Source organism: Hyla sarda, chromosome 5 (genome assembly GCF_029499605.1).
Source record: "Hyla sarda isolate aHylSar1 chromosome 5, aHylSar1.hap1, whole genome shotgun sequence".
Classification (NCBI taxonomy): Eukaryota; Metazoa; Chordata; class Amphibia; order Anura; family Hylidae; genus Hyla; species Hyla sarda.
The window spans coordinates 316,262,309-316,289,530 of NC_079193.1; the positions used below are offsets into that span (position 1 = coordinate 316,262,309).

Sequence of the window (27,222 nt, forward strand, 5' to 3'; positions counted from 1 at the left end):
AGGGTCTCCTGCTCTGGTCTGCGATCGAGGCCTATGCATAGCACTGTTCAGTATCTGCAATCAAGTGATTGCAATAAATAGTCCCCTATGGGGACATAAAAAGTGTAAAAAAAAAATAAATAAAGTAAAAACATAAAAGAAAAAACATTTGAAAAATCCCCTCCTCCAATGAAAATGTAAATTGGCCCTTTTTCCCATTTTACCCCCAAAAAGTGTAAAAAAAAACATAATAATTAATAAACATATTTGGTATTGTCACATGCGTAAGTGTCCGAACTATCAAAATATAATGGTAATGATCCTGTACGGCGTAAACGTTAACGGTGAACGGCGTGAACGTTAAAAAAAAATTGCTTTTTTTTCCACATCATATTCCAAAAAAAATGTATACAAAATTTACTAAAAGTTTTATATAAGCAAATGTGGTACCAAGAAAAAAGTACAGATCATAGCGCAAAAAATGAGCCCTCAAACCGCCGCTTATACGGAAAAAGGAATAAGTTATAGGTTGTCAAAAGAGAGGGATTTTAAATGTACTAATTTGATTAAAAAGTTTAAGATTTTTTTTAACCCCTTAAGGACAGAGCCCATTTTCACCTCTAGGACGCAGCCCTTTTTGCACATCTGACCACTGTCACTTTAAACATTAATAACTCTGGAATGCTTTTAGTTCATTCTGATTCCGAGATTGTTTTTTCGTGACATATTCTACTTTAACTTAGTGGTAAATTTTTGTGGTAACTTGCATCCTTTCTTGGTGAAAAATCCCCAAATTTGATGAAAAAATTGAAAATTTTGCATTTTTCTAACTTTGAAGCTCTCTGCTTGTAAGGAAAATGGATATTCCAATTTTTTTTTTTTTGGATTCACATACACAATATGTCTGTCTACTTTATGTTTGCATCATAAAATTTATGAGTTTTTACTTTTGGAAGACACCAGAGGGCTTCAAAGTTCTGCAGCAATTTTACAATTTTTCACAAAATTTTCAAACTCGCTATTTTTCATGGACCAGTTCAGGTTTGAAGTGGATTTGAAGGGTCTTCATATTAGAAATACCCCATAAATGACCCCATTACAAAAACTGCACCCCCAAAAGTATTCAAAATGACATTCAGTAAGTGTTTTAACCCTTTAGGTGTTTCACAGGAAAAGCAGCAAAGTGAAGGAGAAAATTCAAAATCTTCATTTTTTACACTTGCATGTTCTTGTAGACCCAATTTTTACAAGGGGTAAAAGGAGAAAATTTATACTTGTATTTGTAGCCCAATTTCTCACGAGTAAGCACATACCTCATATGTCTATGTACATTGTTCGGCGGGCGCAGTAGAGGGCTCAGAAGCGAAGGAGCGACAAGGGGATTTTGGAGAGTACGTTTTTCTGAAATGGTTTTTGGGGGGCATGTTGCATTTAGGAAGCCCCTATGGTGCCAAAACAGCAAAAAAAAAAAAAACACATGGCATACCATTTTGGAAACTAGACCCCTTGGGGAACGTAACAAGGAATTAAGTGAGCCTTAATACCCCATAGGTGTTTCATGACTTTTGCATATATATATCAAAAAAAAAAATTCACTAAAATGTGTGTTTCCCCCCAAATTTCACATTTTTGCAAGGGTTAATAGCAGAAAATACCCCCCAAAATTTGTAACCCCATCTCTTCTGAGTTTGGAGGTACCCAATAAGTTGACCTGAAGTCCACTAGGGGCGAACTACAATGCTCAGAAGGGAAGGCGTCATATTTAGCTTTTTGAGAGCAAATTTTGCTCGGGGGGCATGTCGCATTTAGGAAGCCCCTATGGTGCCAGGACAGCAAAAAAAAAACACATGGCACACCATTTTGGAAACTAGACCCCTTGAGGAACGTAACAAGGGATAAAGTGAACCTTAATATCCCACAGGTGTTTCACGACTTTTGCATATGTAAAAAAAAAAATACATGTGGGTATTTATTGTTTTGCACTTATGTCAGAACCGCTATAAAATCAGCAACCCCTGTGCAAATCACCAATTTAGACCTCAAATTTACATGGTGCACTCTCCCTTCTGAGCCTTGTTGTGCGTCCCCGGAACACTTTGCGCCCACATATGGGGTATCTCCGTCCTCAGGAGATATTGCGTTACAAATTTTGGAGGCTTTTTTTCTCTTACCGCTTGTGAAATTTTAAAGTATGGGGCAACACCAGTATGTTAGTGTACAAAAATGTTTTTTTTTTTACACTAACATGCTGGTGTAGACCCCAACTTTACCTTTTCATAAGAGGTAAAAGGAGGGGGGGGGCAAAACTACAACTCCCAGCATGCACTGACAGAACTTGCATGCTGGGAGTTGTAGTTTTGCAACAGCTGGAGGCACACTGGTTGGAAAATACTGAGTTAGGTAATAGAACCTATTACCTAACTCGGTATTTCACAACCAGTGTGCCTCCAGCTGTTGCAGAACTACAACTCTCAGCATGTACTGATTGCCAAAGGGAATGCTGGGAGATGTAGTTATGCAACAGCTGGAGGCACGCAAGTACAACTCTCAGCATGCCGAGACAGCCATTTGCTGTTCCTGAATGCTGGGAGTTGTAGTTTTGCAAGATTTAGAGGGGTTCAGGGTAGAGATCACTGACAGTGGTCTCTAAACTGTGGCCCTCCAGATGTTGCAAAACTACAAATCTCAGCATGCTAAGACAGCAAACTGCTGGCTGCTACACGGTTCCCCCCGCTGTGCCCGGACACCGATGGGTGGGCATAGCGGGGGGGGAACCGAACTTTAAACCCCCCCGCCCCCAGTCTGCTATTGGTCGGTCGCTCCGCCGATCAATAGCAGGGATAGGAGGGGTGGCAACCCTGCCACCTCACTCCTATCTCTTCAAGGGGGATCGAGGGTGTCTTGGACACCCCCGATCCCCCTTATTTTATCGCGGCGCCGCCGTTGATGGGCAGGGGGAGAGCGCTCCCCCTGCAAACACCATAGATGCCGTGATCAGAACTGATCACGGCATCTATGGGGTTAATGCTGCCGGGACCGGCGCGATCGCGGCCCCGGCAGCTGCGGTGGGACTCCGGCTGTGATTGACAGCTGAGTCCCACCCGCGATCTCCTGCGCTGCCCGCGGCAGAGCAGGAGATCGCTTGGACGTAAGCATACGTCCATTTGCGTGAACGTGTAGTTCGCCTGGACGTATGCATACGTCCAATAGCGGGAAGGGGTTAAAGCAGTACAATAATAGAAAAGTATGTAATCATGGGTATCATTTTAAACATATTGACCCAAAGAATAAAGAACACATGTCATTTTATCGTAAATTGTACAGCGTGAAAACAAAACTTTCCAAAATTTGCTAAATTGCAGTTTTCTTACAAATTACTGGTTGTGCCATACATTTTAGGACAACTGGTTGTGCAAAAAACAAGCCCTCATATTTGTCTGTGCATAAAAATATTCAAAAGCTATGATTTTTAGAAGGCGAGGAGGAAAAAACGAAAATGCAAAAATAAAATTTGCTGAGTCCTTAAGGCCCAAATGGGCTGAGTCTTTAAAGGGGTTATCTACTTTGTAATGACATTAGTCATTTTACCCAAAAATCTACGGTGAAACGGGAAAAAAAATCAATGTGCGACAAAATTGATGAAAAAACACTATTTTGTAAGTTTTGGGGGCTTCCGTTTTTACGCAGTACATTTTTCAGCAAAAATTATACCTTATCTTTATTCTGTAGGTCCATACGGTTAAAATGATACCCTACTTGTATAGGTTTGATTTTGTATCACTTCAGAAAAAAATCATGAATACATGCAGGAAAATGTATACGTTTAAAATGGTAATCTTTTGACCCCTATAACTTTTTTATTTTTCTGTGTTCAGGGTGCTACGAGGGCTCATTTTTGCGCCGTCATCTGAAGTTTTTAGCAGTACCATTTTTGTTCTGATCAGACTTTTTGATCACTTTTTATTCACTTTTTTGTGGTATAAAAAGTGATCAAAAATGCGCTATTTTGGACTTTGGAATTTTTTTGCGCGTAAGACATTGAACGAGCGGTTTAAAAAGCAGTATATTTTTATAATTCGGACATTTCCGCACGCGGCGATACCACATATGTTTATTTTTATTATTATTTGCACAATGTTTTTTTTTTTCTTGGAAATGCCGGGTGATTCAAACTTTTATTAGGGGGAAGGGATAATTGAAAGGGTTAATGATTTTTTTTACACTTTTCTTATGCAATATTATAGCTCCTATAGGGGGCTATAACATTGTATTAACTGATCTTTTACACTGATTGATCCATCTCCATAGGGATGGATCAATCAGTGTTTTCGACGATTGAATGCTCAAGCCTGGATCTCAGGCTTGAGCATTCATTCGGCGATCGGACAGCACAGGAGAAGGTAAGAAGACCTCCTCCTGTGCTACAGCTGTTCGGGATGCCGCGATTATACCGCGGCGATCCCGAACAGCTCCCTGAGCTAACCGGCAACTTTCACTTTCGTTTTTAGCCGAAAAAAAGGGTTAATAGCGCGCGGCACAACGATCAGTGCCGCGCGCTATTAGAGGCGGGACCCGGCTTCACTATGACGCTGGGCCTGCCGCGACATGATGCGGGGTCACCGTGTGACCCCGCGTTATATCGCAGGACCAGGACCCAGGACGTACCCATACGTCCTGGGTCCTTAAGAGGTTAAGGGGTTTATACCTCAACACATTAAAGTAATCCTTAATAAAAATACAACTTGAAAAAACAATAAACATACTAGGGATCGACCGATATAGTTTTTTTAGGGCCGATACCGATAATCGGTGGAGGTTAGGGCTGATAGCCGATAACTTATACCGATATTCCGGTAAAAGTTATCGGCTATTTATCCCCCCGCGACACCGCTGCAGATCATTGATTTAAAGAGGGCGCTTTAAATCAATGCACTGCAGTGGCTTTTGCTGTGCAATAGGCCGCCACCGCCTCCACCCGCTTCTCTCCCCCTACCTGTCAGGGTGGTCCGCGCCATCCTTCCTGTAGTGTCCGGCGGCATTCTGGGTGGAGGGTGAACCGGTCTGGGCTGTCCTTCTTCTCCGGGGGTCATCATCTCCACTCCGGGCAGGCTCCGGCCTAGTAACGCAGCATAGACGCCGCTGCGCAGTGACGCCGTGCGCAGCGACGCACCTGACGTCACGGCATAGCGGCGTCTATACAGCCTGCCCGGAGTGGAGAAGATGACCCCCGGAGAAGGACAGCACCGGACCGGTTCACCCTCCACCCGGAATGCCGCCGGACACTACAGGAAGGATGGATGGCCCGGACCACTTCCATTACGGGTAAGTTTAATTTTTTTTATTGACTCGGAGGGTGGGGGAGGGGCCCGACCGGTATAGCGGTATGGGCAAAAATCCATACCGGTATACCGCCCAGCACTACGGTGGGGGGTGCGATGCGGTGCGGTGGGTAGGGGGGGGGGCAGTCGCGGTGCGGTGCAGCCGGCCGGGGGGGGGGGGGCGGTGCGGCGGGTCTGGGGGGGCGGTCGCGGTGCGGGGGGCGGGGCATTATCGGCTTATCGGTAATTGCCGATACCGATAATGCCCAAAATCGTGATTATCAGCCGATAATATTGGCCATACCGATAATCGGTCGATCCCTAAAACATACACATATAAATATTCACACATAAACACATTGTACATGTTTATTAACAATACAATATACAGGCCACTCAAACACAAACTCAAAGTGCTTCCTTTGTAAAGATGGATACAGTTTTAGGTGACCTCAGATTGTCATACTTGACTTTTGCAGGTAAATGGAGAGGTAGATTGTGGTAAATATAAAAAACAAGTATACTAAGCGATTGTTGAGCTAGCGATTGTGTGTCTGTATACAGGAGTGTGAAGTATACAAGTGAGTAGAATACAAGTGAGGGGACTTAAAATTAAGGGACTTTAAATTCAGGGAGTTTAAATTGAAATATTTGATTGTTTTTTGTTTTCTGTTAATTTTTGCTATCCCCAAATCTAGTATGACCTCCATGTTGGAAAAGGCAGTCCAGTGTGCATCTTGCACAATGTATGCAATCCTTGAACAACAGTTTGAGGGTGCATATTGTTGTGCGAGATGTCTGTGAGTTGTTCATTTGGAAGCCTAGATCCTGGATCTAGAGGAGCAACTGGCAACACTGAGACGCATTGACAACCTGGAGAGGAGTCTCCTGCTCACTGAGCAAGTACTCTCTGGAGTAGAGGTGGGGGAGGATAGTGGGACGGAGGTGCAGGACAGTCAGGCAGCTAGCTGGGTTACAGTTAGAAAACAGGGTAGAGGGAAAAGTGTCAGGGAGGCTAGTCCTGATCTGGCACACCCCAACAAGTTTGCCCCGTTGTCAGATGAGGGGGATGCCATTTCAGAGCTAGCAGTAATGCAACAGGACTCTGCCTCTGACCGCCGGAGGTGGTCTGCTCCAGTAAGGAGGAGGGCAGGGCGGGCCAGACAGATTCTTGTAGTGGGGGACTCAATTATTAGGGGGACAGACAGGGCGATCTGTCGCAAAGACTGGGATCGCCGAACAGTGTGTTGTCTTCCTGGCGCTCGAGTTCGCCACATCACGGATTGGGTTGACAGGTTGCTGGGTGGGGCAGGAGAGGACCCAGCAGTCATGGTACATATTGGCACCAATGACAAAGTAAGAGGTAGGTGGAGTGTCCTTAAAAATGATTTCAGGGACTTAGGCCGCAAGCTTAAGGCAAGGACCTCCAAGGTAGTATTTTCTGAAATATTACCTGTACCACGAGCCACACCAGAGAGGCAGCAGGAAATTAGGGAGGTAAACACGTGGCTCAGAACCTGGTGTAGGAAGGAGGGGTTTGGGTTCATGGAGAACTGGGCCAACTTCGCTGTCGGATACCAGCTCTACCGTAGGGACGAGCTGCACCTCAATGGGGAGGGTGAGGCTGTGCTTGGGGAGAAGATGGCTAGAAGGGTGGAGGAGTGTTTAAACTAGGGACTGGGGGGGAGGGAACCTACAACATAGAGTGGGAAGATAGTGTAGATAGAGAGAGGGGACTTATTAATGTATCTGGGGGTGGAGCAGAGGGAGGGGTTAGAATAGTTAATAGGGATAGGCTTCATAGGAATAAAAAACATACACCATTGAATTGCATGTTGACTAATGCCAGAAGTCTGACCAATAAAACTGAGGAACTGGAGTGGTTGATGTCTGAGGAGGATTATGACAGTGGTTGGACGATAGCTGTGACTGGGCGGTCCACATACAGGGTTATAGTCTATTCAGGAAGGATCGGACAAAACAGAAAGGGGGAGGAGTTTGTCTTTATGTAAAGTCCAGTCTGAAGGCCACACTGCGGGAGGATATTTGGGAGGGAAACGATAATGTGGACTCACTATTCGTAAAAATATATAGAGATAAAAAAAAAAAATTCTGATAGGGGTTTGCTATAAGAGTATCACAGCTCTCGAATAGCCCTTGTTTTAGATAATCATAAAAACATATATTTTTATTGATATGCATTAAAAATAGATTACACACGTGAAAAATAATATAATTAACCCTTGACACCTATCATGAATCCCTATAAACCTAAACATGTTTATTACCAGTGATGGTAAGTGAGTAAGTAAAACCAATAATAGGTGCTTATTCTCATGAGCACATGAGGAGTTGCTCAGGATCTCTCACATCCAATGATAAGCAACCATAATGGTAGACAATACCACCAAACAAAAATAAACACAATAATACTCGCTCACCTCCAACTCAGGATATAGGAAACAATAATACACCTCGTGAAAAATAATGAAAAAACAACATTACAGTTTGTTGTGCCCTTTAAGTTCTGATGCGTTTCCCCCCATAATGTCTGGGTTTCTCAAGAAACACTTTGGGTAAAAAGTCCCTAAAAATGGACTGATGTCAGGGAGCGGAGCTGGTTATGGATGCAGCTGTAGCACACCCCCCTCACTTGACATCCCAGGAGTTCGCTCAATGGCGTCCGATGAACGCCTAGATAGAATAGTGCAAGCGCACCTGTGCACGTACACATCTTATAATACAAAAAACATGTACAAATGGGGAAACAACTACAGGGGGCCCTGGCGACACTGAGGGACACAGCCGGACAGGGCAGGAAAGGTACAGGGAAACACCATCCTGTACTGGGCCACCACACGTATGTGTGAACGTACTCTAAATTCGTATTTCAACTAAACTGAACAGTAATAAAAAGGGGACATTTCTCAGCTTTGTGGTTCTGCCCCATATTTTTTAAGGATCTGACGGGGTCTTAGAAGCCGGACTCCCAATCATCAAAAATGATGACACATTACTATTACATGTTACTTATTATGTAAGGGGATAGACTGTTTCTAAAATGACATTTCCTTTATGTGATAAAACAAATTTTTTTCTTAAATGGAGAATTACTGAATCACAAATATCCCATCAAGATTTAGTAAGTGTGGGCAGACTAGATGGGCCGAATGGTTCTTATCTGCTGATACATTCTATGTGGTGGTAGAGGATCAAGGATCGGGGTCTTTCTGTTTTTATGATTTTCAAAAGGTACCATTTTTGCCACGGTTGACCACATTCATCCTATCAATAACTGATTACAATTTGTTATGACTTCCAGTAAATGCATGTAAAGTAATGCAGTGCTCATGGTTTAAAAATATAAAAGGTATATAGAGGTAATGGTTGGAGCTTTAGGTAATGAATGTGCGGTCTTTATTACTATTTCAGAAAATAACTTTGTAGCTTTATAGTTTTTTTCAATAAGCACCAAACAGTCGTCAGTTTCTACACAACGCCAAATTACAAGTTAAAGGTTTTATGCACATTGAAATATGTTCATGTCACCTCTAGAGGATGCAATCTGCTTGTGAATAATTCATCAGGATCATTGTGCCTAGAAGAGGTTAGCAGAGCTGAATGGACTAGGGATCGAAATGAGAGAGCTAATGATAGATGGAGTGGCTTTGCCTCTGTTCTCAGTAAGCACTTTCACAACTATTATTTATAGGTGATGCCGAATGTTCTGCTGGTAGCCACTTTCAAGATAATCAATTACTAGCAGCCATTTTCATGATATCTAATAAGGCTATGGTTCAGGATGTATATGTTTATTTAACCAACCTCAGATTGGACAACCAACAGTCGTGATGAGAATATCACTTCATAGACCTAAAGATCTCATCTATCAACTCTGAGGCTACACTACTCATAGAAGCTACAGTACTCATAGAAGCTATGCTACTCATAGAGGCTACGCTACTCATAGAGGCTACGCTACTCAGAGGCTACAGTACTCATAGAGGCTACGCTACTCATAGAGGCTACATTACTCATAGAAGCTACGCTACTCATAGAGGCTACGCTACTCATAGAGGCTACGCTACTCATAGAGGCTACAGTACTCATAGAAGCTACACTACTCATAGAGGCTACATTACTCATAGAAGCTACACTACATATAGAAGCTACACTACTCATAGAGACTACGCTACTTATAGAGGCTACGCTACTCATAGAGGCTACGCTACTCATAGAGGCTACGCTACTCATAGAGGCTACATTACTCATAGAAGCTACAGTACTCATAGAGGCTACGCTACTCATCGAGGCTACGCTACTCATAGAGGCTACATTACTCATAGAAGCTACAGTACTCATAGAGGCTACGCTACTCATAGAGGCTACGCTACTCATAGAGGCTACAGTACTCATAGAGGCTACAGTACTCATAGAAGCTACACTACTCATAGAGGCTACATTACTCATAGAAGCTACACTACATATAGAAGCTACACTACTCATAGAGACTACGCTACTTATAGAGGCTACGCTACTCATAGAGGCTACGCTACTCATAGAGGCTACGCTACTCATAGAGGCTACGCTACTCATAGAGGCTACGCTACTCATAGAGGCTACAGTACTCATAGAGGCTGCACTACTCAGAGGCTACACTACTCATAGAGGCTACAGTACTCATAGAGGCTACAGTACTCATAGAGGCTACAGTACTCATAGAGGCTACAGTACTCATAGAGGCTACACTACTCATAGAGGCTACACTACTCATAGAGGCTACACTACTCATAGAGGCTACACTACTCATAGAAGCTACACTACTCATAGAGGCTAATATACTCATAGAAGCTACACTACTCATAGAGGCTAAACTACTCATAGAGGCTGCACTACTCATAGAGGCTACACTACTCATAGAGGCTACACTACTCATAGAGGCTACACTACTCAGAGGCTACACTACTCATAGAGGCTACAGTACTCATAGAGGCTACAGTACTCATAGAGGCTACAGTACTCATAGAGGGTGCACTACTCAGAGGCTACACTACTCATAGAGGCTACAGTACTCATAGAGGCTACAGTACTCATAGAGGCTACAGTACTCATAGAGGCTACAGTACTCATAGAGGCTACAGTTCTCAGGGAGGTTTATCAAAACCTGTCCAGAGGAAAAGCTGCCCAGTTGCCAATAGTAACCAATCAGATCGCTTCTTTCACTTTCAACAAGGCCTCTGCAAAATGAAAGAAGCAATTTGATTGGTTGCTATGGGCGTCTGAGCAACTTTTCCTTTGCATAGGTTTTAATAAATCTCCCCCATAGAGGCTACAGTACTTAAATGATCTTGGACAATTCAACTTCTATTGTTGTCTTTGTGTTCAGTGTACGCTGTGTTTTCAGTTTAAAGGGGTACTCCCGTGGAGAAAGTTAAACAGATTTGTAAATCACTTCTATTAAAAAATCTTAATCCTTCCAGTACTTTTTAGGGTCTGTATACTACAGAGGAAATGGTTTTCTTTTTGGAACACAGAGCTCTCTGCTGACATTATGACCACAGTGCTCTCTGCTGACACCTCTGTCCATTTTAGGAACTGTCCATAGCAGCATATGTTTGCTATGGGGATTTTCTCCTACTCTGGATAGTTCTTAAAATGGACAGAGATGTCAGCAGAGAGGACTGTGGTCATGATGTCAGCAGAGAGCTCTGTGTTCCAAAAAGAAAACCATTTCCTCTGTAGTATTCAGCAGCTAATAAGTACTGGAAGGATTACATTTTTTTAATAGAAGTAATTTAAAAATCTGTTTAAACTTCCTGGCACCAGTTGATTTAAAAAAAAAGTTTTCCACGGGAGTACCCCTTTAATGCTATCTGTCAAACTATATAGGTGAAAGGTGAGATAATTAAAATAGTGTTAAAATATAGTGTTGAAGACCTGAATATTGCATTATTTTGCAATCGTTGTGAAAAAGTTTCAGCAGAACAATTCAGGAAAAACAAACACCATGAATAGGACGTAATATTTCACTTTCCTTATGTGGACTTAGGGTGCGTTCCCACAGGGCGTATACGCAGCGTATTTGACGCTGCGCAAAATTTATGGCAGCAGCGGGAAATACGCTGCGTATCCCTTGCTCACTATACACACAGGGCTTTCCGGCGGCAGCCCTATGTGTGTAGTGAGTTTTGGAGGCGGGGCCGTGTGCCGGCGTGACTGTGACGCGCGGCCCCGCCTCCAAAACTCACTACACGCATAGGGCTGCCGCAGGAAAGCCCTGTGTGTATAGTGAGCAAGGGATACGCAGCGTATTTCCCGCTGCTGCCATAAACTTTGCGCAGCGTCAAATACGCTGCGTATACGCCCTGTGGGAACGCACCCTTACAGTGGAATCGAACATTTGGTGCCAGGTTCACTGGTATATTGGAGTAAGATACTAGGGTTCCTACTTTTCCAAAATTGGAAAAATAATTGAAAAATTAAACAGGTAACAGCAACTAGATGAAAGCCAATAAATACTTCTTTACACACTTAAAGGGGTACTCCGGCCCTAATACATCGTATCCCCTATCCAAACCATAGGGGATATGATGTATGATTTATAAATCACTTCTATAAAAAAATCTTAATCCTTCCTGTACTTATTAGCTACTGAATACTACAGAGGAAATTCTTTTCTTTTTGGAATGCTCTCTGATGACATCACAACCACAGTTCTCTCTGCTGACGTTATTATAATAGTAATAACACTTTATTTATTGTTGTCTTTAGTGGGATTTGAACCCAAGTCCCCAGCACTGCAAGGCAGCAGTGCTAATGACTGAGCCACCATGCTGCACTTAGCATACATCTGCTATGCATGGTTGCTAAAATGGACAGAGATGTCAGCAGAGAGCACTGTGTTCGTGATGTCATCAGTGTTCCAAAAAGAAAGGAATTTCCTCTGTAGCATTCAGCAGCTAATAAGTACTGGAAGGATTAAGATTTTTTAATAGAAGTAATTTACAAATATGTTTAACTTTCTGCCACCAGTTGATTTAAAAGAAAAAAGGTTTTCACCGGAGTACCCCTTTAAAACAAGTCAAAATGAGGCTCAGTAGTGTGTGTGGCCTCCATGTGCCCGTATGACCTCCCTACAACACCTGGGCATGCTCATGATGAGGTGACGGATGGTCTCCTGAGGGATTTCCTCCCAAACCTGGACTAAAGCATCCGAGACATGATGTCCCAGATGTGCTCAATTGGATTCAGGTCTGGGGATTGGGCAGGCCAGTCCATAGCATCAATGCCTTCCTCTTGCAGGAACTGCTGACACACTCCAGCCACATGAGGTCTAGCATTGTCTTGCATTAGGAGGAAACCAGGGCCAACCGCACCAGCATGTGGTCTCACAAGGGGTCTGAGGATCTCATCTCAGTACCTAATGGCAGTCAGACTACCTCTGGCAAGCACATGGAGGGCTGTAGGACCCCCCCCCCCAAAAGAAATGCCACCCCACACCATTACTGACCCACTGCCAAACCGGTCATGCTGGAGGATGTTGCAGGCAACAGAACATTCTCCACGGTGTCTCCAGACTCTGTCACGTCTGTCAGATGTGCTCAGTGTGAACCTGCTTTCATCTGTGAAGAGCACAGGGTGCCAGTGGCGAATTTGCCAGTCTTAGTGTTCTCTGGCAAATGACAAACATCCTGCACGGTGTTGGGTTGTAAGCACAACCCCCAACTGTGGAGGTCGGGCCCGCTACCGACCTTATGGAGTCTGTTTCTTACCGTGTGAGTGGACACATGCACATTTGTGGCCTGCTGGAGGTCATTTTGCAGGGCTCTGGCAGTGCTCCTCCTGCTCCTCCTTGCACAAAGGCAGAGATAGCGGTCCTGCTGCTGGGTTGTTGTCCTCCTACAGCCTCCTCCACATCTCCTGATGTACTGGCCTGTCTCCCGGTGGCACCTCCATGCTCTGGACACTACGCTGACAAACACAGCAAACCTTCTTGCCATAGCTCGCATTGATGTGCCATCCTGGATGAGCTGCACTACCTGAGTCACTTGTGTGGGTTGTAGACTCTGCCTAATGCTACCTATAATTTCCACCTGTTGTCTGTTCCATTTGCACAACAGCATGTGAAATTGATTGTCAATCAGTGTTGCTTCCTGAGTGTACATTGTGATTTCACAGAAGTGTCATTGACTTGAAGTTACATTGTGTTGTTTAAGTGTTCCCTTAATTTTTTTCCCTTTATTTGTTTAAATGTTCCCTTCATTTTATCACCATAATTTCCAGGCTGTAGGGTTACATGCTAGACCCCTTGTCATTTACACAATCCGCCTTGCCAACTTTTTTTTTATTCTTTATTTATAAGAACATCCAAATGGGTACACAGAAACCGGGGGCATAACCCCTTCACCAGAAAAGAGTGTATAAGAATTCCCATAAATGTTAGAAAATGGGAAAAATTAATACAACAGAACAAAACAAAAAAGCTCAATCAGGTATCAGACAGTGAAGGCACTAAACCCCAGCCCGGTCCCCTGTCCCCTGGGTTTTGTTTTATGTAGAACAATATGCTAAATTGCAAGATAAACAGAAAAAAGAAGAAAAAAAGAAGAAGTGGTCAGAGAACACAAACAGGCGTAATACACCAACTATATGGCGTCTCAACAGTATAGCAGCATATATCATCAAACCCAGTGCAATCACAGAGAAGAAGCAGGCCTAAGTAAGACCTCATAAGCCAAAGTATCCTGAAATTGCATCCACGGCGACCAATCGAGTGAAAACGGGAGTGGTGGGAAGTGACCATCAGGTCCTAGACCTCGGCTCCGTAGTCAAGGAGAGCTGGAAATCAGCCTCACACTTAGCAACATATGGGGAAGAAGACTGCTCAGGTGGACAGATCAGCATGGAGTAAGTCAAGGGCAGCGTATAGTGGTGAACATAAGGATTCAAACGACAATGCCTCAGAGGTAAAATGAGAAGGTAGGGAGCTTAAGAAGTGTCATAATTGAGAAATCCTTTGTGACCCCATTAGCACTGGTACCTCACGAGCCTAGGGGGACTTCTAACAACTTTAGTGTAGTTGGTGGGACGGTGCAGTTGGCATCCAGACAATGGTTTTGAAGAGACAAGTTTGAGGAAGAAACAGTTGACTGCCAGACATATTGGGGGAGATTTATCAAAACCTGTGCAGAGGAAGAGTGGTGCAGTTGCCCATAGCAACCAATCAGATTGCTTCTTTCATTTTCCACAGGCCTCTTTAGAGGCCTGTGGAAAATGAAAGCAGCAATCTGATTGGTTGCTATGGGCAACTGCACCACTCTTCCTCTGCACAGGTTTTGATAAATCTCCCCCCATTGACTTAACCCCTTAAGGACTCAGCCCATTTTGGCCTTAAGGACTCAGACAATTTAATTTTTACGTTTTCATTTTTTCCTCCTCGCCTTCTAAAAATCATAACTCTTTTATATTTTCATCCACAGACTAGTATGAGGGCTTGTTTTTTGCGTGACCAGTTGTCCTTTGTAATGACATAACTCATTATATCATAAAATGTATGGCGCAACCAAAAAACACTATTTTTGTGGGGAAATTAAAACGAAAAACGCAATTTTGCTAATTTTGGAAGGTTTCGTTTTCACGCCGTACAATTTATGGTAAAAATGACGTGTGTTCTTTATTCTGAGGGTCAATATGATTAAAATGATACCCATTATTATATACTTTTATATTATTGTTGCGCTTAAAAAAAATCACAAACTTTTTAACCAAATTAGTACGTTTATAATCCCTTTATTTTGATGACCTATAACTTTTTTATTTTTCCGTATAAGCGGCGGTATGGGGGCTCATTTTTTGCGCCATGATCTGTACTTTTTTTTTGATACCACATTTGCATATAAAAAACTTTTAATACATTTTTTATAATTTTTTTTTAATAAAATGTATTAAAAAAGTAGGAATTTTGGACTTTTAAATTTTTTTTTCGTTCACGCCGTTCACCGTACGGGATCATTAACATTTTATTTTAATAGTTCGGACATTTACGCACGCGGCGATACCAAATATGTCTATAAAAAAATGTTTTTTACGCTTTTTGGGGGTAAAATAGGAAAAAACGGACGTTTTACTTTTTTATTGGGGGAGGGGATTTTTCACTTTTTTTTTACATTTTTTTTTACACTTGAATAGTCCCCATAGGGGACTATTCATAGCAATACCATGATTGCTAATACTGATCTGTTCTATGTATAGGACATAGAACAGATCAGTATTATCGGTCATCTCCTGCTCTGGTCTGCTCGATCACAGACCAGAGCAGGAGACGCCGGGAGCCGCACGGAGGAAGGTGAGGGGACCTCCGTGCGGCGTTATGAATGATCGGATCCCCGCAGCAGCGCTGCGGGCGATCCGATCGTTCATTTTAATCGCGAACCGCCGCAGATGCCGGGATCTGTATTGATCCCGGCACCTGAGGGGTTAATGGCGGACGCCCGCGAGATCGCGGGCGTCGGCCATTGCCGGCGGGTCCCTGGCTGCGATCAGCAGCCGGGATCAGCCACGCATGACACGGGCATCGCTCCGATGCCCGCGGTTATGCTTAGGACGTAAATGTACGTCCTGGTGCGTTAAGTACCACCTCACCAGGACGTACATTTACGTCCTGCGTCCGTAAGGGGTTAAGGATAGCTGCTGGGTAGGAGAACAGCCTATATACAATAGACTATGAGTAAAAGTAGCGGTTAAGGTGTGTAAACACTTAACCGGCTCATTTTTTAATAATTCCTTCATGCAAAGTCTAAGGCCTCATGCTCATATACAGGGGGAGATTTATCAAAACCTGTGCAAAGGAAAAGTTACCCAGTTGCTCATAGCAACCAATCAGATCGCTTCTTTCATTTTTCACAGGCCTTGTTAAAAATGGGCAACTTTTCATCTGGACAGGTTTTGATCTCCCCCATAAAGATGTAATATGGCGTCTACAGGCGTACCACCGAAGGTTCTGTTGGACTCCATATACAGTATACAGAGGTATAGAAGGAACGCTTACAGCATCCAATCTTGTCTTCACACTCAGTTGTATTTAAAGAAGATGTCCAGCAGTAAGAAATCTTCTGATATTCTGTGGATAGGGGATAAATGTCTGATCACAGGGGGTCTGACCTCTAAGGCCCCGGCTGTGCTCCTGTATGTGACTTTTCGCACCCAGCACTTTAGCTTGTTGAAACACGCCCCCTCCATTCATCTCTATAGGAGAGGCGGAGACACAGGCCCAGATTATCAAACTGTATGAGAGAAAAAATGGAGGGATTTTCCCACAGCAGCCAATCACAGCTCAGTGACGGGCTGAGGTAAAGTGAAAGCTGAGCTATGATTGGCTGCTGTGGGAAAATCCCTCCATTTTTTCTCTCCATACAGTTTGATAGATCTGGGCCACAGTGTTTGCGTGTCTCCGCCTCTCCCATACAGATGAATGGAGGGGGCGTGTTTGGAATCGCGATATAGCAATACAGCCCCCAGGAAAACATGCGATTCTCTGCTCGGGTCGGCTCCCGTGGCGGAGGCCGGCCAGAGCAGGTAAAGACAAAATACTAAAAGTCAGTGTTTCCCTACCAGGGGGCCTCCAGCTGTTGCAAAACTACAACTCTCAGCATGCCCGGACAGCCAAAGGCTGTCCGGGCATGCTGGGAGTAGTAGTTTTACAACAGCTGGAGGCACCCTGGTAGAAAAAAACTGAGCTAAGTGTAAAAGGCCACTGGGAGGAAAATAAAAAAAAACTTCTGCTCACCTAGTCCCGGTCCCTGCAGATGCCGTTCCCCTCCGTGAGGTCCAGGGTGTCCTCTCTTCATTAATCATCTTGTAGGACCTTTCCCTTTTCAGCCAATCACCGGCCGCAGTGGTGTCACTTGTCAAGCCTGTGATTGGCTGAATGGGAAAGGGCTTGTTCTGCAGCAAATACACTAGGTTTGAAATCTGCCCGGCAAACCCAGTGTATGTTACTGCAGGACAAGGTGACAGAGGGGGGAATGTGACAAAGAGGGGGAAATGTGACAAAGGGGGGGGGGGATGTGACAAAGGGGGAGGGGGGAATGTGATAAGGGGGGGGGGGATGTGACATGGAGGGGGGGAATGTGACATGGAGGGGGGGAATGTGACATGGAGGGGGGGAATGTGACATGGAGGGGGGGAATGTGACAAGGGGGGATGAATGTGACAAAGAGGGGGAAATGTGACAAAGGGGGGGGGAGAATGTGACAAAGAGGGGGAAATGTGACAAAGGGGGGGGGAGAATGTGACAAAGGGGGGGAGGGGTAATGTGATAAGGGGGGGGAATGTGACAAAGGGGGGGAGGGGGTAATGTGATAAGGGGGGGGATGTGATAAGGGGGGGAATGTGACATGGAGGGAGGAAGAATGTGACAAAGGGGGGAATGTGACAAGGGGGGGGGGAATGTGACAAAGGGGGGAGGGGGTAATGTGATAAGGGGGGGATGTGATAAGGGGGGAAATGTGACATGGAGGGAGGAAGAATGTGACAAGGGGGGAAGAATGTGACAAGGGGGGGGATGTGACAAAGGGGGAGGAGAATGTGATAAGGGGGAGGGGGAAATGTGACAAGGGAGGGGTAATGTGACGGGGGGAGATGTGAAATGGGCGGGGGGGAGATGTGAAATTTCAATGCAAAAAATTGTACCACTTTTGGTACAAATTTCCAGACATGATCATTCCGCCAGGGAGGTTAAAGGGGTACTCTGCTGCTCAGTGTTTGGAACAAACTGTTCCGAACGCTGGAGCCTGCGTCAGGAGCTTGTGACTTCATAGCTTCGCCCCCTCATGTCATCACACCCCGCCCACTGAATGCAAGTCTATGGGAGGGGGCGTGGCAGCCGTCATGCCCTCCCATAGACTTGCATTGAGGGGGTGGGGCATGAAAGTATGAGTGGCCGAGGCTCCGTCCCAGCTCCAGCATTCGGAACAGTTTGTTCCAAACACTGAGGAGCGGTGTACCCCTTTAAGCACTTATGGATTGGATTCCACATATCCTGAGTGTAGACAGCAGCACTTGTAGCAGCCACATATATTACAAAAACGCACAAGCAGGACAACTAAACACTGTAACACTTTTTATATGTTTCCTTTAGAAAGATAAATATATGTGCAAAATGATGCAGCAAAAACTAGAGACCCCTTTAGTAAAACGGTTAGTTCCCTGCTCTTGTTTAGGTCACAAAGTGATAAGTGCAGGCAGGTTACTGTAAAAACAAACAAGTGGCGTATTAAAATTTAAACACGATCTGAATTGCAAATGATTGTCTCTCAACTCTTACAAATAAATTACAAAAACATATTACTAGCACTGGCTCGGAGCCATATCCCTGGATGAGAATCTGCCCACACCACAAGATGTTTTCTGATGAAATGATATCAGATATAGAAACCCTAATGTTGTTCTGGCTCATTCTCTTTAAGGGGTACTCCGGGGAACTGCATTTATCAGACACTTATCCTCTATCCTGTCAACCGGAGATAAATGTCTGATAAGTTCAGTTCCCTGGAGTACCCCTTTAAGTCTTGGTTTTGTAGGTGTTGTAAAGAAATGGTAACACATAAGTTAAGCATTTGGAAAGTTATAGCGTTTTATGAAAATAAATACAAACAATGTGAGAGCTATGTTCCCGGCCCATCAGGAAAACTTATATTCCCCTAGAATAAGTGCTTTTTTTTTTTTTTTTTTTTTAACCCCAAAATATTGCGGAAAATTTCTGGCATTTTTTATTTTATTATTTTTTTATGGCATTCATAAAAATTATGTTATTTTTATTCTGTGGGTCGGTATGATTATGGCGCTACCCAATTTATATAGTTTTTTTTTCCATATTTTTTTTCCTTTTCTTAAAGGGGTACTCCGGCCCTAAGACATCTTATCTCCTATCCAAAGGATAGGGGATAAGATGCCTGATCGCGGGGGTCCCGCCAGTGGGGACCCCCGCAATCTTTCATGCAGCACCCCGCTATCATCAGCCTTCGGAGCTGTCACGCCCCCTCCCATAGGATTGCATTGAGCGGAGCGCGACGTCACAATACACTGGCCCTGTGATTGTGATTCATCAGACCCGGAGTGATGTTCGTTCCAGAGGCTGATGATAGTGGGGTGCTGCATGAAAGATTGAGGGGATCCCCAGCGACAGGACCCCAGCGATCAGCCATCTTATCCCCTATCATTTGGGTAGGGGATAAGATGTGTTAGGGCCGGAGTACCCCTTTAACAAAATCCTTTTCCCCCCTCTTTTGTGTTGTCATGTTCTGACTTTCTTATTTTTCGTCCAACACCATTGTGTGAGGGCTTATTTTTTGCGGAACGAGCTATACTTTTTATTGGTAGCATTTTTGCAATTCATGCTTCTTTTTTACCTTTTTGTACTCCACATTTTGGACCAAAATGTGTTTTTTTATGTTGTTGTTTTCTATGGCGTTCACTGTTCGGCATAAATATGATTATCGTTTTATTGTACAAATCATTAAGAATGTGGTAATACCTATTATGTAAAGGTTTGGACATTTTTTTTGGGGGGGGTGATAATATAGTTTTTTTTTTTGGGGGGGGGGAAATGGGCATTTATTTTATTTTTATTTAGTCAGTACTACAATGACATGCAGCCTGTGCAATCCAGCCTATGGATGAACCTCACAGACTGACTGACCTCACAGACTGACTGACCTCACAGGCTGACTGACCTCACAGGCTGATTGACCTCACAGGCTGATTGACCTCACAGGCTGACTGACCTCACAGGCTGACTGACCTCACAGGCTGACTGACCTCACAGACTGACTGACCTCACAGACTGACTGACCTCACAGACTGACTGACCTCACAGACTGACTGACCTCACAGGCTGATTGACCTCACAGGCTGACTGACCTCACAGGCTGACTGACCTCACAGACTGACTGACCTCACAGACTGACTGACCTCACAGGCTGACTGACCTCACAGGCTGACTGACCTCACAGGCTGAAGATACAAGCATACGTCCTAGGGCGGGAAGGAGTTAAAAATATTTTTAACAGAAAAACTTGCAGAAAAACTTGATTTAAACAATAGGTCATTTTCTGATGACACACTTCTTTTATATCCTCAGGATTGGTAATAAATGTGCGGACCCCACTGATCACAAGAACAGAGGCTCCTAAATGACTTTTGGGAATGGAACTTCTATTCTGGTGCATACACTTTTATTTACCGTATTTTTCGCCCTATAGGACGCAACGGTGTATAAGACGCACCCTATTTTTAGGTGCAAAATCAAAAAAATTTAAGATTTTTAACCCAATAGTGGTCTTCAACCTGCGGACCTCCAGATGTTGCAAAACTACAACTCCCAGCATGCCCGGACAGCCGTTGGCTGTCCGGGCATGCTGGGAGTTGTAGTTTAGCAACATCTGGAGGTCCGCAGATTGAAGACCACTGTATAGGAGGTAATACTCACGTGTCCCCGCCGCTCCGGACCCGTCACCGCTGCCCTGGATGTCGCTCCATCTCTGTCGCCGCGTCCCCGTCGCTCCGGAACGTCTCTGCTGCCGGCCGGATATCCTCGCTCTCCGTCATCACGTCGTTACGCATGCCAACGCACGTACGTGATGACGAGGAAGAAGAGCGCTGGCCATACAGGGGATCCCTGAACGGAGAAGACACCGAGGAGGCAGGTAAGGTCCCTCCCGGTGTCCTGTAAGCACTAACCCGGCTATTCAGTCGGGCTGTTCGGGACCGTCCTGGTGAAATCGCCGGGTTAGTGTCACTTTCCCTTCAGACGCGGCGGTCAGCTTTGATCGCTGCGTCTGAAGGGTTAATACAGGGCATCACCGCGATCGGTGATGTCCTGTATTAGCCGCAGGTCCCAGCCATGATGGTCGCAGGGACCGCCGCGATAGGGGTGTATTCGCCGTAGAAGACGCACCGACTTTTTCCCCCCAGTTTTGGGGAAGAAAAAGTGCGTCTTATACGGCGAAAAATACGGTATCCCCCCCACACTGTCTTTGCTACCAATAAAGCCTTACATAACAGTTTGGCTAATACAAGGGGATTGAAGGGAACCTGTCAGCAGATTTTACCCTATATGTTATGTCCTGATGCCCTGGAGTGCGTCCTCCATAATGCCAAAAATCACTTTGAATAATGTCCTGCACCGTATGTTAATCAGGAACTGTCCAGAAGAGGTTTGCTATGAGGATTTGCTCCATCTCTGGACAGTTCCTGACACGGACAGAGGTGTCAGCAGAGAGCACTGAGGTCAGACTAGAGAACTATACAACTTCCTCTGTAGTATACAGCAGCTGATAGATACTGGAAGGATTAAGATTTTTTTTTAAATAGAAGTCATTTACAAATCTGTGTAACTTTCTGGCACCAGTTGATTTGAAAAAATGTGTTTCCCACCAGAGTACTTCTTTAAAGAGGTATTCCAGTGTTTATCGACTTATATCCTTTCCCCATCCCAGAGGTCTGCCCCCGCACACAATTTCCCCAATGGGACCCTGAATTTCCCAACTGCATGGGAGTGGGTCAGCACGCGCTTCATGTATTCTCTGTGGCAGCCCCGTAGATAAACAAGTACCGAACTAGGAGATAAGTTGTTAAAAGCTGGACTACCCCTTTAATACAGTTTGACTACACAGTTTACTTCAAAGAATGGAACAAGACTGGTGAACGTAGACTGTCCAGGCAATATGGCACTTGTCATAGAACAACCTCTACCAGTCTGTTCGGCCTCTTTTATCACATACAAGATTATATTTTCTCTGATAAGCATTGCAGATGGAAGAAATAGTTGGATTAAGTACTTTAGACACATTTTACTCAGTCTTTAATTCTTTCTATAAATTATGAATTCAATAGATTCTCAGACAGAAGATTATATTTTAAAGGTTGGAATATGGAAACCCTATTAAAGCGGCCCCCAGATAATGCGCCCAAGAACAGAGCAACAGCATATCTGTAAATCACGTATACAGTATATCATTAAAGTAAATTACCATTTAAATGACACGTTTGACAAAACGGTTTAGAATTTCTCTTTTTTATGGTCCTATTCCATGGCCTAATTTAGCAAAACTGTTAATCTCAATTTCGAAAGGTGGCAGCAAAGGTATTACAAGCTTGAACACTTTCACTTTCTGACAATGATAGGACTTATCTCTGCGATTAAGGATGATGTATAGCTTGTTCTAGAGATGTTCATAAAATAGTAATTAAAAGAATAAAGAGGGAGCCCCTTAAAGGGGTACTCTGGTGGAAAACTGGTAAACTCAACTGGTGCCAGAAAGTTAAACAGATTTGTAAATTACTTCTATTAAAACATCTTAATCCTTCTAGTACTTATTAGCTGCTGAATACTACAGAGGAAATTCTTTTCTTTTTGGAACACAGAGCTCTCTGCTGACATCTCTGTCCATTTTAAGAACTGTCCAGAGTAGGAGAAAATCCCCATAGCAAACATATGCTGCCCTGGACAGTTCCTAAAATGGACAGAGATGTCAGCAGAGAGCACTGTGGTCGTGATGTCAGCACAGAGCTCTGTGTTCCACAAAGAAAATAATTTCCTCTGTAGTATTCAGCAGCTAATAAGTACTGGAAGGGTTAAGATTTTTAATAGAAGTAATTTACAAATCTGTTTAACTTTCTGGCACCAGTTGATTTAAAAAGAAAAAGTTTTCCGCCAGAGTACCCCTTTAACCCCTTAAGGACTCAGCCCATTTTGGCCTTAAGGACTCAGACAATTACATTTTTACGTTTTCATTTTTTCCTCCTCGCCTTCTAAAAATCATAACTCTTTTATATTTTCATCCACAGACTAGTATGAGGGCTTGTTTTTTGCGCGACCAGTTGTCCTTTGTAATGACATCACTCATTATATCATAAAATGTATGGCGCAATTTTGCTAATTTTGGAAGGTTTCGTTTTCACGCCGTACAATTTATGGTAAAAATTACGTGTGTTCTTTATTCTGAGGGTCAATACGATTAAAATGATACCCATTATTACATACTTTTATATTATTGTTGTGCTTAAAAAAAATCACAAACTTTTTAACCAAATTAGTACGTTTATAATCCCTTTATTTTGATGACCTCTAACTTTTTTATTTTTCCGTATAAGCGGCGGTATGAGGGCTCATTTTTTGCGCCATGATCTGTACTTTTTTTGATACCACATTTGCATATAAAAAACTTTTAATAAATGTTTTATAATTTTTTTTTATAAAATGTATTAAAAAAGTAGCAATTTTGGACTTTTTTTTTTCTACGTTCACGCCGTTCACCGTACGGGATCATTAACATTTTATTTTAATAGTTCGGACATTTACGCACGCGGCGATACCAAATATGTCTATAAAATTTCTTTTTTACGCTTTTGGGGGGTAAAATAGGAAAAAACGGACGTTTAACTTTTTTATTGGGGGAGGGGATTTTTCACTTTTTTTTTACTTTTACATTTTTTTTAACACTTGAATAGTCCCCATAGGGGACTATTCATAGCAATACCATGATTGCTAATACTGATCTGTTCTATGTATAGGACATAGAACAGATCAGTGTTCTCGGTCATCTTCTGCTCTGGTCTGCTCGATCTCAGACCAGAGCAGAAGACGCCGGGAGTCGGACAGAGGAAGGTGAGGGGACCTCCGTGCGGCGCTCTGAATGATCGGATCCCCGCAGCAGCGCTGCGGGCGATCCGATCGTTCATTTAAATCGCGCACTGCCGCAGATGCCGGGATCTGTATTGATCCCGGCACCTCAGGGGTTAATGACAGACGCCCGCGATTTCGGCCATTGCCGGCGGGTCCCTGGCTGCGATCAGCAGCCGGGATCAGCCGCGCATGACACGGGCATCGCTCCGATGCCCGCGGTTATGCACAGGACGTAAATGTACGTCCTGGTGCGTTAAGTACCACCGCACCAGGACGTACATTTACGTCCTGCGTCCTTGAGGGGTTAAAGGGGTACTCCGGTGGGGGGAAAAAATGTTAAATCCATTGGTGCCAGAAAGTTAAACATATTTGTAAATTACTTCTATTAAAAAATCTTAACCCTTCCAGTACTTATTAGCTGATGTATACTACAGAGGAAGTTGAGTTGTTCTTTCTAGCCTGCCCACAGTGCTCTCTACTGACCCCTCTGTCCATGTCAGGAACTGTCCAGAGCAGGAGAGGTTTGCTATGGGGATTTGTTCCTACTTTGGACAGTTCCTGACACGGACAGAGGTGTCAGCAGAGAGCACTGTGCTCAGACAGAAAAGAACAACTCAACTTCCCCTGTAGTATATAGCAGCTGATAAGTACTGGAAGGATTAATATTTTTTTACTAGAGGTAATTTACAAAACTGTTAACTTTCTGGAGCCAGTTGATATATATAAAAAAAATAGTTTTCCATTGGAGTACATCTTTAAAGGGAACCCATCATGTTTAAAATGCAAGAGGAGATGAGCAGATTGATATACATTTTTGTGGAAAAATATTCAGTAAAACTTCTGAGTCCAGTGGGTGGTCCTTGAATTTTAACAAAGATATCAGAGTAAAAATGGATCGGAGGGCCCTTGTAGATCCAAATTATTGATACTATCTTAGTTATTTCCCAAAGGTAACATCTTTAAAAAGATAGATATATATTTAAAAATATACTGTTACCTTTGGGAGATAATTAATATAATATCTGTAATTTGGATTTGCAAGGGCCCTGCGGTCCAATTTTACACTGATATTTTTGTTATTTTCATTTTTTTACTTCCAATAGTCTTAGTAAATGAATCGAAACATAAACATTTTACCACATAATTTGCTGGACTGTTTCTTTTTTATTATTGTTAAATACTTAAAGGGGTACTCCAGCCCTATGACATCTTATCCCCTATCCAAAGGATAGGGAATAAGATATCTGATTCTCTCATGCAGACACCCACCTGTGTTCGCTCCGTGTCTGAAGGGTCACGACTACGGGGCCAGAGTATCGTGACCTCATGACTCCGCCCCCTTGTGACAATGCCCCGCCCCCTCAATGCAATCCTATGGGAGGGGGCATCATCATGATTTTAGACCATCAGACCCCCCACGATCGTGTTGCAGGGGTCCGATGAGCCCCACTGAGCTACCCACATCTTTTACCTTCAATATAGTTGCCGTGACAGGCATTGATTGCAACGTCTAAAATTTTAATGATGGCAGCAGTGGAGCTCCATTCTGCAGCGGAGAAAGCTCATAACAGGGGAGGAGGGCGTTTACTATGAGGATGCTGGACGAAAGTCACAGTGCACTCAGGGTTTGAGAATGTGCACCAAGCTCCTTCGTTTGCTAATCTATAAAACCAGGAATATCGGAGGAACGGAGATAGCGATCATGAAACAGTAAGTACCATTGTCATCAGTGTCACCTGCTCTACACGCTTATAGGTTAGTGCATGTGATACTGATGACTGATTCCCTTTAAAGGGTGTCGTGGAAATATTAAGTTGTCACATTGCCTTCATATTGTGCGATATGGCGTAGATTCATGTGTTGTCGACTGACCACCATAGCTGCAGATGTGGGGGGTTTTGTTGATGGCACATGGAGGTGTGTCATATCTTCTGTAGGCTGAATCACCTTGTAACCTAATGCTGACTGTATGTATGGGCGTGGCTCTGTACTGTATGTATGGGCGTGGCTCTGTACTATGGGAGTGGCTATTGAAAACCCTCCTTTTGTTGTCTACATAAATAAACTGAACACTGACCTTCTCGAGGATTTCTTGCTATGCTGGAGAAGGAATCAGTTGCTGGACCACTGACTCTGCGAATTCGCTATCCCTGGCAGACCACTGAGCCCGAATTATTACAAGTCTGGAGATTCTACAACAAGGGTAACTCTCATTAAAACTAATTTTTGCTATTGCACTCTTTATGGTAAATAAAACATATTTCTAATATACTTTGTTTAAAAAAAATGAAGTTTTCTATGTTTTATTTGTGCTTAAAAAATCTCAAGAGCACATTTCCCCCAACTCATACACAGACTTTGGACCGAAGCCCAAACACAGGAAGTGCAGCATGGAGTGCTGAGGGGGGTGTGTCCAACCTCATCCAATCCTAGCTCCTCTCACACTTAACTGCCATATGCTGTTGGTTGGACACACCCCCCTCAGTACTCCAGGCTGCATTTCCTGTGTTTGGGCTTTGGTCCAAAGTCTGTGTATGAGACGGAGGAAAATGTGCTCTTGAGCTTTTTTAAGCACAAATAAAACATAGAAAACTTAATTTTTTTTTAAAACAAAGTACATTAGAAATATTTTTTATTTTTTTTAATTCGTTTTTTTTGTTTTTTTTGTATTAGTTTTAATGAGAGTGACCATTTAAGTTATGTTATATACAAAAAGTATAATTTTAATAATGGGAGTGATGGGTGGGATTATATAGTCAGGGGATGTGTATTAGGCATACATGTTCCTTAAAATAAAATATTCCCACCCCCTGGCTGTATAATTCCCCCCATCACCTAATATTTTACTCCCCTTACTAAAGTGTCCGAAAATGATAAACCCTTATATCCCAGGAATAGGAGGGCATATTTATGGTGGTATCTAAACAATTTTTTTTTTAGTTGGTCACAGGTCCTCTTTAAAGGGGTACTCACTGTCTGTCACGCCCCCTCCCATAGACTTGCATTGAGGGTGCGGGGCATGACATCATGAGGGGCGGGGCTATGATGTCACGGCGTCGGCTCCAGCGTTCGGAACAGTTTGTTCCAAACGCTGAGCAGCGGAGTACCCCTTTAAGTGACTTTATTATTTTGTATTTAGGGGATTTACAGAAAACTATGAGCATCAGTTTCAGAGCTAATATGGGTCTATATTTTGGAGTAAACTACACAGACCCAGGTCTATTAACTCTGATGTGGCTG

At 43.6% G+C, this 27,222-nt stretch overlaps 1 protein-coding gene across 9 annotated transcripts in view; it reads right to left on the minus strand.

Moving 5' to 3' along the window:
• Nucleotides 1-27,222, minus strand: part of ZNF704 (zinc finger protein 704) — a 136,263-nt gene that overhangs the window by 60,503 nt on the left and 48,538 nt on the right. The window lies entirely within an intron of this gene.